This window comes from Cricetulus griseus, chromosome X (genome assembly GCF_003668045.3).
Source record: "Cricetulus griseus strain 17A/GY chromosome X, alternate assembly CriGri-PICRH-1.0, whole genome shotgun sequence".
NCBI classification, from domain to species: domain Eukaryota; kingdom Metazoa; phylum Chordata; class Mammalia; order Rodentia; family Cricetidae; genus Cricetulus; species Cricetulus griseus.
This window is the reverse complement of record NC_048604.1, coordinates 59,704,831-59,716,266: the sequence shown is the minus strand read 5'-3', so window position 1 is coordinate 59,716,266 and position 11,436 is coordinate 59,704,831. Positions and strand designations below refer to the sequence as shown.

Below are 11,436 nucleotides of genomic sequence, written 5' to 3'. Positions count from 1 at the left end.
GATGGATGAAAAAGGAAATTAAAAAGGAAAGGACAGGAACATGACAGCTCCTGTGTATGGTGGAGGAGAAATTTTATTATAGATACGTGGGAGCACATTACTAGAGGCAGGGGTGTCTAGATAGTCCAGAGTGGACATGACCAGACTGAGCCATGTGAGTAAGAGGGAGAAGAGAAGGGAAAGGAGGAAGAGGGGGACCAGGTACAGCCACCAGGAAGCCCAAAAGAGAGTAGAATGAAAAGGACCAGGTAACCAGAATGATTGGGTCTATAGGAGAGGGCAGATGGGGAAGGGAAGCCCAGACCCTGGGCTGGAGAATTCAGGGTAGGGGGCAGAGTATGCCAACTAGGAGAGCCCTGTAACAGGTAGGGACTAAGGGATGCAGGGAGAACATGGGGGTCATTGTCTGTTTTGATATGTTAAACAGACACCTCAGCTATTTGTTATGGGTTTGAAATCTAACACTACCAGTCTCAGTTTGAAAACCCACTAATCCTCACCCTGGATATTTCCACCCTGGAACACTCCACTTCCAAGAAACTCTATAAAAGCCTACCTCCCACTCAGTTCCCCGCTGCCTCTCGCGCAAGCATAGGCAGCTACGCTCTTGTGCATCTCCCAATAAATCTTTTATTCGAGGTTTTTTTTGTGTGGTGTAACTTTGTGGTATTCCTTGGCTCCTACTGCCAGGGTATTTTTCCCTTCAGAGCTCCAACATTTCCATTTGGTGAAACTTTTCCCCTCAGAGCCGCAACACTTCTATTGGGGAAGCCTTTCTTCTCAAAGCTTATACTTTACTTTCTAGAAGTTCCTCCCTAGTGTTGCTCTTTATAGCGCTCCCATCAGGCAGCACTGTAGGCCATCAGAACTTCAGTCTACTAAAACACGAGCTGCTTCATCAAGAAAGAATAGATGATGGAGTATTTTTTCGAAATTTGTCACATTCTAATGGACTAGACATTGTTAATGTTCTTACTGCCGTGTATATATTGTATATAGTTACTATACTTATTGTATATAGTTTTTCTTATATTGGTTATAAACTTTTTAAAAATTTTAGACAAAAAAGGGGGATACATGGTGATATCTTTCTTATACAATAAAAGCCTGTCTGAGGGTCAGAGGATGGAGCTTGCCACTAGCTAACCATAGAGCTCTGAAGATCTGTACAGATAGACAGGAATGAGGTAGTTGGCCAGAAACAGGATATAAACAGGAAGAAACAGGAAATCGCTGTCTGCTGACATGCTAAGCTTCGCGGCTTGCTTTTTCTCTCTGATCTCTCAACATTTCCCTCTTTAAAAAAACAAAAGCAAAAACAAAAACAAACAAACAAACACGAGCTGCTTGGCACTCCTGTGAGGAATTTATTGATCAGATTATTGAAGCAGGAAGACCCAGTTTCAATCTGGGTGGCCACAGCTTTGGAGTGGCAAGTCAGATAAAAGAACATGGAAGAATGAAACTGCTTTTTGCCTGCATGCCCTCACTTGACAGGCAGAAGCTCAGGGCCAGGCTTCTGGTGACCCCAGCCTCCACTGGGCCAGGGTCCCAGTTTAGTTTCACTTTAGGTTTCTATACTCTGTAAAAACAAGAAGAATAGCCCTAGCCAATCAGGTTCGTGAGGACCTAATCCCCAGCCATTAAGGTCCAGGATGGCCTCTCCTAGTTGCCTATAAAAGGAACCTGCAGTCTGTGGTCTGGGTCACAACCATTTTGTTGCCAGGCTGACAGACCTCAGTGGGCTGGAATAAACAATGCTCTTGCTGATTGTATATGTGAGTGGCTGTCTTTGTTTTGTGGGATACTTTAAGGACCCTAACACACTCTCACTACCAAGTTCACCTACTCTGTTGTGGTAGCATTCCTTTGTTGATTAGAACAACTTACAGGTTTCAAGTAAGACTGAAGACTACCAACCAGAAATTTCCCTGGCCTTCAGTTCCAGGTTAGGAGTAAGGAACATCCAGCTTGATGAACTAAGCAACCACCAAATTCATAGCCTTTCCACTTTGAGGCAACTATGTTGGCTAATTTATATTGCTGCGACATAACAACTTTACCAAAAACAACTTAGAAAGAAAACGGTTTATTTCAGCTTACTACTCAGGTCATGATCTGTCACTGAGAGAAGCAAGGGCAGAATTTCAAATCAGGCACCTAGAGGTAGTAGTTAATGGAGAAACCACAGAGGAATGATGCTTACTGGCTTGTTCCCTGTGGCTTTCTCACTCTGCTTTCTTATGCCATGCATGACTACTTGCCCAAGGGTAGCATTGTCCACAATGAATTGGGCCCTCCCACATCAATCATTAACCAAGAAAATGATTCAGAATTCCCTACATGCCAATTTTATCAGTTAAGATTCCTTCTTCCCATCTTTGTATTAAGCTGACAAACAAATTAAAACAAAAAACAGTATAGCAGCCATTACTGGACTTAGCCTGCATCCTGTATGTTAGACTAGTGTGTTAGACTCTCTCTCTCTCTCTCTCTCTCTCTCTCTCTCTCTCTCTCTCTCTCTGTGTGTGTGTGTGTGTGTGTGTGTTTGCTTTTGCATGTTCTGTTGGGACCCAGCCCTCATGGGATCTCTAAGAGTTGTTTTCTAGTATAACCACAAGTACCTCCTGTTTTCCTGACCTCACCACACTAGCATCAATATCCTGTTGTGAACCCTTCACCTGGGGTTTTTGTAAGTTTGTATATAAGACTGCTCCACAATAAAGGTGGGAGACATTCTCTCAGAAAAAGGACCAGACATCTTGTCGTTCATACAAATCTCCAGGCTTTCACCCAATACTTGGACTTAGTTGTGGTGCAGGCAGCCAAAAGTGGAGATCACACGGAGACTGGGAAAGAAAGGGGACCCTGAGAGATCACCCTCAGAAGGCTGGACAGCAAATAAGGAGTTGTGAGAGTGGATTGCAAAAGGTACTAGAAAATAGGTTCCTCAACTCCTGAGAGAGTTGGATTGGAAAAAGGTACTAGAAAATAGATACCTCAACTCCAAAGAGAGTTGGATTGTGAAGGCACTGGAAAAGGGGAACCTCAAATCCTGAGAGAGTTGGATTGGAATAGAGATCACACTCAATCACACAGAGAAAGTTTAAAGAGACAAGGTACTGGTTTAACTTTGGGTTAAGTACTAATGCTAAGAAAATTATTAAAGAAATACAGGAAATCCTCCTCTGAGGAATCCCTCCCCTGTGAGCTGCGCACCAGCAGCCAGCTGACCCAGCAGCCCATGCCCTTGTCCACTCAAGCCCGTTGTGGGCTCCAGTCAGCTGGCAACGATGTGGTGTGCACAGGCTGCCTGGAGAAATCGCCTCCTGAGAAAAAGTTGGGGCACTATGCTTGGAAGAAGTGCTGGTTTATCCTGCAGAGAGGTCAAATGAGTGGTGATGCAGATGTTCTGGAATACTACAAGAATGAATACTCCAAGAAATACCTGTGGATCATCAAACTAAACTTCTGTAAGCAGGTGGATGTAAGCCTGACCTTCAACAAAAAAAGAGCTCCAAAAGAGTTTTATGTTTGATATCAAGACCAATGAGCTCACCTCCTACCTGGTAGCTGAGACAGAGTCTGACATGAATAGGGGGGTCCATAGCATCTGCCAGATCTGCTACTTCAGTCAGACTAAAGAGAGCACAGACTCCCTGAGAAACCTTTTTTCAGTCAGTCATAGTCTCTGCTCTTCTCCAGCTGAGGTCAGCAGCTCCAGTCAGCACCTGCTCTGAGCAAGGATCAACACTTGCACCAATGCATAAGCCAAAAAACAAAATGCGAGGAGTGCCAGCTTCTCTCAGAGCACCGGACAGGAAAGTGATACAGCTGCACAAAAACTTGCCCAGGGCAATAGGCACTGTATCAACAGAGTCAGCAGTCAGGTCCATGGCTTCTATAGCCTTCCCAAGCCAAGCCAACACAATACAGAGGACAGTGCTTTTAACCTCCCCTGTAGCCTGGCTTCACACAGCCACACCAATGGCAGCATCACAGGGTATGAAGCAGATAGTGAGGATGTGTATACTTCAAGGCACCCAGCAATACCCTGTTAGGGAATTTGGAGACCTCCTAGTGGACTCAGCCATAGCTCCCCCACCACGGCACCCTGAGACACCTCGGTGGGGCAGCCCTCAACAAAGACCTCCAGTCAATAACTACAAGTACCCAAAACCAGGCAGAGAAACCGCCTGCTGGTTTGCTAAATCTCCAGAAAAGACTATTGTGGGTTGATCAGACACTGCCAGCTCTGATGACAACTATGTGCCCATAAACCCAGGTTCTTCTACCCTGCTGGCTATGGAACAAGCAGGGGACAATTCCCAAAGTGTCTACATCCCCATGAGCACAGTGCCCCATCACTTTGACCCACTAGGCTACCCAACCTCAGCCCTTCCTATTCATAGAGGCTACAGCCGAGGAAGCGAGATCCAGCCACCCCCGGTCAATTACAACCTCAAGCCTGGCCGAAAAGCAAAGCCAGCACCCCTTGACCTGAGAAACAACACTGTAATCAATGAGCTCTCTTTGAAATCACCTGCCAGCAAGTCTTGGTCCTCCAAGTACTGCCATTTTATCTCCACACAAAGCATCACCAATACAGACTCCGGAGACAGTGAGGAGATCTATGTCCCTATGCAGAACCCAGTGTCTTCATCCCCTGTTTCCAGGGGCACCAACAACCCAGCTCCAAAAAAAGAGTACTGGATGTGAATTACATAGCCCTGGACTTCCAGCCGATCTCTCCGAGCCCTCACTGAAAGCCATCCACATCATCTGTAACAACAGATGAGAAAGTAGAATATGTCCAAGTGGATAAAGAAAAAACCCAGGCCCTATAAAAGACCATACAGGAAAGGACCTTCCAAAGATGCCAAGCCATGGTAAAGGAAGACATCCCTCCCCACACCTCCTCTCCTTTGTGAGTTTTGTTCATGTGGTTCATCCCATGGGCTGGCAATGATTGTGTCCCTTCCTGTCATTAAGGTAAAATTAACATGGGATTTCAATTACAAAAAAGAAATATGTATGTTCTATATGTATGGTGTGGCCATACATGTGTGTATGAAGTGTGATCGTAAGCATGTGACTGGTAACAAAAGAATGCTATTGTGTTGTCTTTGAATCGTTTAATTGCTGGGGAAGGAGCAACAGTTATTGAAGTACAAGTTACTTGGAAGGGAATTTTCTGCTTTTGTTTCCATGGAGGGTCAAGGGCTGTGGATTCCTTACAGACTGGTGTGGTTTCATGGGGCAGGACCCCCTGAAGCAGTGGCCCAGGTGATCTGAATATTTCTTTTCATTTAAATTTGGTTGGTTAGAAATGGTGGTGATCACAGTCAATCACTATTTAAAGGAAAAAGGAGGAATATGATATAGAAATGATACTTTGTATTGGAATGGATCCTCATTTTTTGATACTGGTTAGGTTTTCTAGATATATAGACATTCTTCAATCCCTTCAAAGACCTACAGAAAATATGGCATTTAAATAGTTTAGGGTTTTTCTTGACAGTGAGACACAACTACTCCTGGCACACCAATTACATCTGAGAGGAAGATGGGCATCCAAGAAACTCATTATAGAATTTGCTTTGACATGGCAAGACCAGCCATTTGGGCAAGAAGCTACTCTTGCCTGAACTGTTTGACTGTTGCTTTATAAACTGGACATGCAGGACCCACAGAAAAGTGACTGCTAAAACAAGATAGACAGTCCTAAAGGGTTCCTGCTTCATGAAGGAGTCTGCCAGACATTCTACAGGACACAGAAAAAAAGGTGACGAATTGCCAATGCAGGTGGACAGTTTAGAATTTCCTGCTTTGCTGAGAAGTCTGCCAGCCACATTGTAGTCTGTAGGCTAAAGATGGATGCCCCAACATTACTGAGAAATTTTGGTGATTGTCTAGGAAGCAAGATGTCTCTGTCAGTTCTAGAGTTTATATATTATCCTTCTATGGTCTTTGATGGAGTTGAAGATAGATAGTTACAGTAACACACTAAGATAGAATGATCAAAATATTTTTTATTAGTTCAAATTAGGAACAAGATTGCTTCACATGCCAATCCCTTCTTTCTCTCCCTCCCCTCCCCCAAACCCTACCCCTAGTACCCCACCAGCCCCCCACCTCATCCCCTCTCCACTCCCCAGGCAGGATACGACCCTTGATGGGGGCTCCCCAAAGTCCACCACATCATCCTGGGCTGGGCCTAGATCCTCCCCCATGTGTTCAGGCCGAGAGAGCATCCCTTCACATGGGATGGGCTCTCAAAGTCCCTTCTTACACCAGGGAAAATTCTGATTCACTACCAGGGGACCCATAGAGTGCAGAGGCCTCCTCATTGACATCCATATTCAGGGCTCTGGATCAGCCCCATGCTAGCCTCCCAAATAGCAGTTTGGGGTCCATGTGCTCCCCCTTGTTCAGGCCAGCTGTTTCTGTGGGTTTCACCAGCCTGACCCCTTTGATCTTCATTCCTCCCTCTCTGCAACTAGGTTCCAGAGTTGTTCAGTGTATGTCTGTGGGTTTTTGCCTCTTCTTCCATCAGCCACTGGATAAAGGCTCTAGGATGGCATAAAAAGTAGTCATCGGTCTCATTATAGGGGAAGAGTGTGGCTGCTCTTGGCCACCAAGTCTGAGTATTGGGCGAAAGCCTGGAGATTTGGATGAACAACAAGACTCCTGGTCCTTTTTTGAGAGAATCTCTCCAACCTTTATTGTGGAACAGCCTTATATACAAACTTACAAAAACCCCAGGTCAAAGGGTTTACAACAGGATATTGAACCCAGTGGGGTGAGGTCAGGGAAACAGGAGGTACCTGTGGTTATGCTGGAAAACAACTCTTAGAGACCCCATGGGGGCTGGGTTCCAACATCTCCCCCTTCTTTATATATAACAAAACAGTTATCAAGGAAGAACTATAAGAATTCAACCATTCTATCTTAGTGTGTTACTATAACTATCTATCTTCAACTCCATCAAAGACCATAGAAGGATAATATATAAGCTCTAGAAATGACAGAGACACCTTGCTTCCTAGACAGTCACCCAAAATCTCTTGGTAACCTTGGGGCATCCATCTTTAGCCTACAGGCCACAATGTGTCTGGCAGACTTCTCAGCAAAGCAGGAAATTCTAAACTGTCCACCTGCATTGGCAGTTTGTCTGTTATCTTCTTTCTGTGTCCTGTAGAATGTCTGGCAGACTCTTTCATGAAGCAGGGAATTCTAAACTGTCCTGCATTGGCAGTTTGTACTCCCCCATGAAGCAGGAACCCTTTAGGCATTTTCCTGTGGGTCCTGCATGTCCAGTTTATAAAGCAACAGTTAAACAGTTCAGGCAAGAGTAGCTTCTTGCCCAAGTGACTGGTCTTACCATGTCAAAGTCAAACTCTATAAAGAAGTTTCTTAGATGCCCATCTTCCTCTCAGATATAATTGGTGTGCCAGGAGCAGTTGTGTCTCACTGTCAAGAAAAACCCTAAACCATTTAAATGCTATATATTCCATTGGTCTTTGAATGGTATGAAGAATATCTGTATATCTAGAAAACCTAACTACTATCAACAAATGAAGATCCATTCCAATACAAAGTATCATTTCTATATCATATTCCTCCTTTTTCCTTTTAAAAGTGATTGACTGTGACCACTACCATTTCTAACTGACCAAGTTTAAATGAAAACAAATATTCAGATCACCTGGGTCACTGCTTTGGGGGGTCATGCCCCATGAAACCACACCAGTCTGGAAGAAATCCATAGCTCTTCACCCTCCATGGAAACAAAAGCAGAAATTTCCCTTCCAAGTAACCTGTACTTTAACAACTGTTGCTCCTTCCCCAGCAATTAAACGATTCAAAGACAACACAATAGCATTCTTTTGTTAATTATCACACATTTACGATCACACTTCATACACACATTGAAAGGACCAGCTCCCCTTTCAGCAGTCATAACAGCCGAACACGTGCTTGTCTGACCTTGTTCTAGACACTAGAAAGTCAGATGCCTGCCTCGTGACAAGGAACCAATCAGAAGTTAGCTGGTGGTGCTATGCTTTATGACCCTGGGTGTACTTTACGGACAAGCACACAGCAATGATGCAGAGCATAGCAACCACCCTGGGAGGGCTTATGGACCATAAAAACCAGTTGGCCAATCAACACAGGGCAAACCCTCCAAGGCTTGGAGGCACACCAATAATGAACCTGTGCGTACCCCTAGACACTCCCCTTATGCTGCCCTACAAGATCTGTATGCAGCGGGTTTGAGCTGTCTTTGCTAGCCATCCGCCATGGCGGGTGGGTGAAAGACCCAAGCTAACATGGGGTTAGCTTGTTAAATTACAATAAAGCTTCATGCAGTTTACAGCAAGCTCTCGAATCCACCTGGTGATTGGGGTGACCGAGGTCATGGTCTGGGATCCCAGATACCTGAATTTTCCGGGGGTCTAACATTTGGGGGCTCATCAGTGATTTGCGACCACCCCTCACCTTAGTGGATTCCATCTTAGAGGTAAGATGATTCGAGCTCACAACTTATATGTTCAATGTTATATGTTTGCTTGTTATTTGCTGTTTTGTTCGTGTGGTGCCACTTGAATTTGCTGTTTTGTTGTTCTGAGCCTGCGCAGGACTCGTGATTTGTATAATTTGGACCATAGGGAAAGCAGACATGTGAGAAACTGTGTTTCTAGAACCCTTGGTTCCTCCCTGGACGAAAGTCCGAGGGTTGTTTGTATAATTTGGACCATAGGGAAAGCAGATGTGCCCAGAAATAGACGTGTTTCTGGAACCCTTGGTTCCGCCCTGGAGGAAAGTCCAAGGGTTGTTTGTAATTTTCGTTTGGGGCACCATTTCTTTACTGCACGGTTTGTCCTGTCTGATGTCTGTCCTGTTTTTGCTGTTTGTCTGTCTCCATACTAACCACCCCATCCCTGGATTCTACCTCAACTGTGATCGGCAGATGTGCCAGGAGGATTACAGACTGCTGCTCTGAGGACACCCAGGAGGTACGAACGGAGGCCAAGGACTTGGATCCTCCTCAGTTAGCGGTGATTTAGCCACCGGGTTCTGCCACCTGTCTTCCCAGTGCCATTGCCTTATAAGCGCCATTGCCTTATAAGCAGCGCGGGCGGATTGGGTTGGCGTCTGTTCTTTCCTGTCTATTCTGTGTTATCATCATTGGTTTTCAATTCAGGATCCACCAAGCCACCCCCTTTCTATCCCCACATGCGGGTCTATGAGGCATGCCAAGTGGGGCTGTTTCTGCCTGTCCTGCCTGCCTCGGGAGTTTCCCTGTGCTGAGGGAACACGGCTGCAAGGCCACCATCTGCCTGGCTGCCCGGCCTTCTCTGTGCTCCACACACATGGTATGCAGGGGGGGGGTCTTTTCCCACCCCTGCATTGGCCAAGGGTCTGGGGTTACCAGCAGTACCCCCACCCCAGGTCTCTCTGCCTTGAGCACATGGAGCTGGGCCGTATGAACTTAACTGGCCTAATAGGGACTTCTAAAAAAAAAAAGTCCTTAAAGTTATTAAAAACTGTAAAAGGGACTTTGATAAAAATATTTATGTTGACTGAGAAATGAAGGAAAATGTAGGAGACTTAATAAAGAGAGAAAGAGAAAGAGAAATTTGTCTAAGAATGTCTAAGAAAATCAGATGAATGAACTAAGGGTATATAAAAAGTTATAGAAAGTTAGAGCAAGTCGTAGAAGGTCAGAGAAAAGGTTGTTAAAAGAGAAAAATGTAAACTGTTCGCTATGGTTTCTCATGTCTACAAATAGTAAATTTTAAAAATAGTAATATAAATTAAAATTTTAACCATACTAAGCTAATTCTGTTTAAAGAGTCCTGTTTATTTCTCAAGTAATTTATGTATACTTGTTTTAAAATGTTCTATTTCCTGGTATAACCTAAGTTCTGTTACAAGCATGTAGCTAAACAAAATGGTGCAAGTTCCTGCCAGCCACATGGCAAACTGGTCACATGGCTGACTGGTAGCCATTTTGCTGAAGTTGAAAAAAAATACTTAAACTGCCATCTTGACTAAAGGTGACCGTGTGGAAATTAGAGGTACCATCTGAGAAACAAGTTTTTCGGTTAAGATTTAAAATATTAATGCTTCTATATATTACAGAAAGACATTAAGGGAATTTAAATTTCTTTTTAAAACCAGTTTTTTTTAATTGTTAATGTTTTTTAAATATTTGTTTTTATTAATGTTTGTACTTAAAGAGCTTCAATTTAGAATCATTTTTAAGCAAAGCCTGACAATGTAAAGTTCTTGTTTTATAAAAGCTGCTAATCTATTATAAAGATGTTACAGTTTATGTTTTCAGAAGTTAAGTTTAGAGCATTGGTGGCACACGCCTTTACTCCCAGCACTCGGGAGGCAAAGGCAGATGGATCTTTGTTAGTTCAAGGCCTGCCTGGTCCGGCAGATCGAATTCCAGGACAGGGTCCAAAGCCACAGAAAAACCCTGTCTCATTTGAGCAAGCAGCTAAAATGTGTACATGTAGCTACTGTTTAATGACTATAAGGTAACTCTATGCAGTCTTAAATTCAGCTGTGCTAAGTTTCAAATATTTTACTAAGTTAAAACCAGTTACAATGGGGCTGAAAATTAATTACAGAAAGAAGACCTTACCTAGCCACCTGTATGCTTCTTGTGTGCTTAAGGCAAGTAACTAAAACAGACAAACAGACTTCTAATGCTTCAGAGATCTTCAGAATATGGCATTTAGATTATTATCTTTAAAGTTTATAATGTCAGAAAGAGTGCCAGATCCTGACAGTGACCCAAAGTCTCCAAAGAAGATTATGAGGCACCTCAGTTCCTGCACCTGGACCAGTGAGCGAGATGCTCAGATGTGATACCTGCTGCCTGCCAGAACCTGGCCAAGACTGTGGACAAAGCTGCTGGACACTGGAAAATTGATCACACCCCCTTTGCCTAGACAAAACAAGGTCAGTCTTTTCCATGTCCCTCTACCACAGAGAGGAAAAAAAATAACCTCTTACCTTAAAGGCCTGGTGAAGATTGCTGTTCTTTGAGACAGCTGCCTCCAGCGGTAATGGAGAAACTTGAGTATGGCTAACTGTATATGGACTGGCTTCTGTCACTTTTTAGTAGATTTGGATAAAATACACCCTTTTCAGATCTCTGAAATATTAATGGTTGTCAACTTGGCAGCATTAGACAGTCAGTTCCACTATAGACTATAGTCAGCATGTTAGCTGGTAAAATAGTGACTATCTACTGTTCAGGCACAAGCTCAAGGTTTTAAGTTCATTTTGGTTGTCATCTAAGTACAAACTTAAAGAGCTTTTCATCAGGCCAAAGGCACCTCTGTCCAATCCATACCTGGCTGTCTGGACAGAAGAAAAATGTACATGCTTATAGCTCAAATCTGTAGTTTTTGC

General features: G+C 43.9%; 1 pseudogene; it reads left to right on the top strand.

Moving 5' to 3' along the window:
* The first annotated feature begins 3,298 nt into the window (after positions 1-3,298).
* LOC100761213 lies at positions 3,299-4,931 on the top strand (annotated as a pseudogene).
* Positions 4,932-11,436: the final 6,505 nt, after the last annotated feature.